This window comes from Equus przewalskii, chromosome 22 (assembly GCF_037783145.1).
Source record: "Equus przewalskii isolate Varuska chromosome 22, EquPr2, whole genome shotgun sequence".
NCBI classification, from domain to species: domain Eukaryota; kingdom Metazoa; phylum Chordata; class Mammalia; order Perissodactyla; family Equidae; genus Equus; species Equus przewalskii.
In genome coordinates, this window is record NC_091852.1 from 7057937 (window position 1) to 7063724 (window position 5788).

The 5788-nt window shown below is 36.3% G+C and overlaps 1 long non-coding RNA gene across 1 annotated transcript; it reads right to left on the bottom strand.

Annotated features, from left to right (window-relative positions):
- Positions 1-931: 931 nt before the first annotated feature.
- Positions 932-5148, bottom strand: LOC139078481 (uncharacterized). The gene is made up of 2 exons (XR_011531447.1): positions 5031-5148; positions 932-1070 (listed from the first exon to the last, which is right to left on the bottom strand). It is a non-coding gene; the product is annotated as an uncharacterized lncRNA (long non-coding RNA).
- Between the last annotated feature and the right edge of the window lie 640 nt (positions 5149-5788).

The window sequence follows — 5788 nt, forward strand, 5'->3', positions numbered from 1 at the left end:
TAATAAGGCAGTGATGCTGGTGGGCTCCTGAAGGTAGGCCTGTATCATGTAAGTAGGTAACCAGGTATTTATTAAGAAGTTTTTCAAGAGAAACAAAAAGAGAAAAACAAGGTTAATGATCGGAGCAAATTATAAACCAGTTTCTGAGCCTGGGGGCCAGCCAATCAAGATTCCTAGAAGTCAGGGTCGAAGCATCTTTTGCAGTTTGAAATGTCTCTGATGATGTCATTGGGCACTCAGGTAGCTTTTTGAGTGGCTTACACAGCAGTAAACATGAATCTCTCTTAAGTTTATATTAGGTCCTCCGGCTTCAGTTTGTAAGGCTTTAGGACAAAGGGCAGATTTAGTTTTCAATGACTCCAAATGAAAATAATGAGAAAAAAAACCCTGAAAATGTTAGTTTGGAGGTTTTTAGCCAGATATTTCAGGAGATGAAGAATTCAAGATCCAGTCCAGTTAACAGAAGTAAAACAAAAATTTCAAAGATAATTGAAAAAACTAAAATCCAATATTTATAAATATGTATTATAGTTTCCATTGAAATATAATCTTCCTCCCTAAAATCATCTTCAATTTCACTAGACATAGCCAAATTAAGACTAACTGGTTTGCAAAATGTCCAGTTTTAATAAATTTGGCATAATTATTTACATAAGTACAGCAAGAATAGTAATTGATCATATAGGCTCTTTTAAATCTGCTTTGCTGAAACCTTATAAGGAATCTCAGGTTGAATTTTAAAGGTCTCTCAAAGAAAGCCAAGCAAAGGACCTGTTATCACATTCTGCCTGCAGTACCTACAGATTTGGGTGAATCCCTCTCTTCATGAGGCTTCCCAAAATATTGAGGTTCCTTGTACCTGCCAGAGGGAGCGACATTCTTTGCTTAACCTTACCAGGTTACAGAACCCATAAGTACAGTACCAGGCCAATATTTCCAAGTGGCTTTATTCCAGAATGTCAACCTTCATTCCTCAAAAGCTGTCTTGTTATATCCAAGCCCGTATGTTTTTTCAAACATGATGTTCCAGTCAAAGCCTTGGTAATATAACCACTGTTTCCAATTGTGTCCTGTTAAAAGAAGAACAGATTCTTATTGTACTTATGCAAACAACTATATTGCCATAGGAATAAGAATACTTACTTATCAGAAGTTTTTGTGTTTTGGGGGGCTCAGATAGGGAGGAAAAGACAAATGTTTCAGTTTTGTTTATAAATTGCTGTAAGTCATAGTTCTTTAAGAGAATAGAGAAAAAGGTTTTCTTAACTCTGAAAAAAAGCAAAACATTAAAAATAGTAATATCTCAATTAAAAAGTCATAAAAGTTATAATCATTCCTATCAGTTTATTCTGTCCTGTGTAATTGGTTCTTGATCTTAATCTTCTGTCAGCAGTTTGTGAGGTCATCGGTTTCTCTGTTGGAGTTCTGTAATTTTTACCCAGTTTAGTTTTACAACCTGAACGTTTATTAGAAACCTGTATTCTAGAGTGTCAGAGTCCTTTCCATGAATTTCTCTGAAGATGAAACATATTTGCAAAAACATCAAAGTAAAACAGCCACTGTTTATAAATAACAAAACATTCAAAAATGGTAGTTGACAGAGGCATTTGACCATGTCTGTGATATACAACATTTTGAGATAATAACCAGGATTCTAGCTGACAATCAGAGCAGATCAGATAATTTTGAAAATACTTATATCAATAACACTCATTTACATAATACCATTTAAGAAAGTTTATTATTACTTATTTGACAATGCTTTTCATGTAATTTAACATACAAAATAAGCCTTATTAGTTTAGCATTCTTTTCTTATAGGAAGAGAGCAAATTTCTCCAAGAAGTCCCAGGGGCCCTCTGAAAATCCCCAGGGAAACTCTCCCTCTTCTTCCAGGTCAAAAGAAAGCTTTTATTCAAGACTTGAATATTTGTGTGTGGGGGGGGAAGCTTGTCAAAAATATTAAAAGCTTTAAAACATTTGTTTAGATAGGATACAAAGTTCACTGCAAAACCATGCTCAGGTATCTATTCGAAGTGACAACAGAAACAGTCAAGGGGAAACAGAGTTAAAATAGTAAAAAAAAAACTTTTAGAATCTTTTTATCAAGAGCAGATTAAAAATTTAGGAAAATTAACCTTTTAAGAAAGAGGAAACCAAGTTTTAATTTTGTATCAGTTTACTTTTGACATATAAGTTTATTTACTTAATTGGATTTACTTTAATCCTGGACAACTTGACCATATATACATTTCTTTAGGGCTTTACTTTTACAAACCTTTGGTTACTTTTTTACATTCAGAATTTGTCCCAGCACTTTAGGACAAATTTATCTTTCTCAACTCAAGAAACAAAAATATTTCCATTCTTTATATCTTTTTACTGAAAACATATATTTTACTTTCCTTGTATACAGACCTTTTAGAAATATATGTTTCCTCATAGAAAATTTCTCAGCATACATAAAACATGTTTATTAATAAACCTAAGCACTTTTTAGTCTCTTTGATATAAGAAACCAAAGGCAGACAAATAAATGCTTAGTAGTTAACCTTTAATATTTTGTCTTATGTGGAAATGACCTAGATACCCAATAAACTATTATTATTTAACTTAACTTAGTAAAGTTATAAAATTTAAGTTTCCAAAAAGATTTTGGAAGCTGTTTTTAAGTATACAGACTATAAAACATAATTATTGTACTTAAAACTCTTACCCAGTTTTAACAATTACTCTTAAAAACTTCATGTGACATTACAGCAGTGAAGTATTATCCTCAGTTGTTTTAAGTGCATATATCATAATATAATTATTATACATATAATTATATATATAATTATAATTAAAAAGTTTTTCTAAAAACTTTTATTTTTTTACATTTATTTAGTTTACCCATTCTTAACAATTATATTTAGATCATCTACAAAAACTCCATGAGACATTAAACAAAATTAGCTATTATACTGAGTTAGGAGTTTTGCTGATAAATTTTGTAACAGAGATGACATGAGCTCATTTGACCAGTAAACCCAAGCTGTATGTCTGCATCACAGCCAATGCTGATAACTTTGAGGACATGTTCATTTTAAATGAAACCAGCAAACTTAAACAGGCTTTTATTCATCAAAGATCATTTTATATCATGTTAAATAACTTTGTCTCTAGAAGTTTTTGCATATTCATTAAAGACTGCTTTCCATTATGAGAGATTTCGAATCCTCTTCTGAAACAGGTTTTCAGAATGGCCATTACAATTCAAATTATCTCAAAAGTTTACTTATTTTTACTTCTTCAATTTTAGATCAGGGATTTTGGGGGAGTTGAAGCTCAGCTCTGCTTGCTGGGAAGCTTGGCAAAAGAGTAGACAACAGCAGCAGATTTGGGTTGGCTGCTGACATGTTTAATTATTTAATTATTTTCTCTTAAAGAGGCAGTAAAGTATTTCTAATTTTATTTAGAAGCCTCAAAAGATTAAAACAGGCTCCCCATTGTTGCAGCTGGCTTTTCCAATTGCATACATCAGTTTGGGTGAACTGTAATTGACCCGTTTAAGTATATAAATTTTTACAAAACTTTATCTTAGTTTTACTAACCCTTATACTTTTAATTATAACTTACATTAGAATTCTATTAAAAGGTTTTGGTATTACAATATTGTTCAGCGGAAGCATTCCCAGTTAGACACAACATTTATTCCCAAAGAAAACATCCAGGCAAAGTTGACATAACCCCTTCATATAATATTAACTTAAACACTTTAATCTTTATAGCCTTATTAATCTTAGTAACCTAACTGTTGCCTCAAAAAATTGTTGGTCAGGTTTCTCACTCTGATTTTTGCCTCCTGACCTTTTAAATTTTTCAAACTGGGGTAAATAGAATAGGTTTGTCTGATGTCCTTTAATGTTGGGGAGCCTATAGGGGGGTCCCTTTAGCCCATCCAACCTTAGGCAGTGTTTCATTAAAACCTTTGTTTTAACTTCATCCATATCTGTTCCATTTATCCCGTTGGGATGAGTACTGTGACTCTTCCCTTTCTGATTTCTCTTTGCTAACTTAACATTTTCATTAGCATCTGTAAGACTACGAGAAGCTGAGACCCCAAGTTTCATTAAGTTCTTAAGACTGGTCATTATAGTTTCCTCTTAATTTGGTCTTTTCATAGGTACGAATAAAACAGCTGTTTATCATAAGAGCTCTCTAAAAAGTTTCCCAACTTGAGGATCCATCGTTTGGCCATTTTTTTTTTTCCCCTCCAGAGTCTAAAGAATATTGTGGCCACATGGTCTTACAAAAGAAAATCATCCCTCTTTAGACATTGGCTTATAGCTACAGGTCACCCATCAGCCAAAGTTTTTCCCAAAGGGCTCTTAGGTGGGATAAATGCAGCATCTCCCATGTTGACACTTTTAAAAGGACAGATAAACAGACAACAACAACAGATACCAAACAAGGGCACATTCCCAGAAACCCTTGGCCACAAACGGAAACCAAAACAAAGACCAAAACCAAAAACCAAAGTGCTTCCAGTCCCAGCTTAGTCCGTGTCCTACACTTGGGGGCGCCCAACAAATGAAGATGCGCCATGCAGATCTTCCCAGATGAGCAAGGACAAGGGACCTTGGTTGTGCACACCCAGGGGACTTACCAAAATCTGGCCAGGACGTCGCGGTGACTTCAAAACAAACGGAGCCCAGAGGGCTGCCAAGGTACCCATTATTTCCGGCCGGTCCTGTTGGAAAAGGTTAACACAAAGACGAAAACTACCAGCTACTTACAAGAGACGTCTTCCTAAGTCCTAAACCTAGTTTCTTCCACCACCAAAGCAAAAGTGCCATGGGCCAAGGACGTCTGGCTAGCAGCCAGCTGCTTGGGGCTGTCCCTGAGACAAGGGGCTCAGGCAGCTGCAGGACAGCTTCCAAGAGAGGCCTTTAGCCAGAGGCCAGTGTGCCACAGGCAAGACGTCCACCTGGGACATTGTCCCATCTGGGTTGCCAAATTGTTACCAAACCTGAAGTGAGTTCGCTCACCCGTTGTGCAGCAAGCCAATCTCTGACACCGGATGTGGTGGAATAAAGTAGAAATTTTATTTTTGCACAGTGCTGAGCAAGAAGAGAGGGCAGCTAACGCTGAAATCCCAAACTCCCCGAAAAGCTAGAAGGAAGGGTTTTTATTTGGGGCTTTAGGTAGGGGAGGGGGAGCATATGGCCTTGCTGGTTGGAGCTTTCCCACCAGCCTGTCTTTGGCCTTGAGACTCCTTGCAGACAGGAGGGAGCTCATGACCTTGCTGGTCATCAGCTTTCCCACCAGCCTGTATCTCTTTGAGGGAGAAGATAGTCCAGGTGCTTGTCCTTGATGGTGTCTGTCTCCATGGAGAATAGTGGATTCTGGAGCCAGGAAGCCAGAGAGCAAGCAGGGAATGGTTGTTTTGCTTTTAACCCCATATATGCTGGGTTTAATGTGGGGAAACTGATATCAGGGTCAGTATCAATAGGACAAAATTAAGGGATGGGTTGAATGCTAAACACATATCTAAAATGTTCTAGGCATCCCACACCTACTTGGACAATCCTCACATACATGCTTTGACACTTCTTCTGTACTTTCTCTTTGCAAGTATGCGTCTAATCCACTGATGACAAAATTTGTTGTGCCGCTCCCATGTACAAGTTCTATAAACAGTTGCCATGGAAAATGCAATAAGTGATAACATGAAACTTGCGTCAAGGAGTTTACAGTCTGAGAGAGGGGTGTGTCCTCATGTTATAAAATAAGAAAATATAAAAGA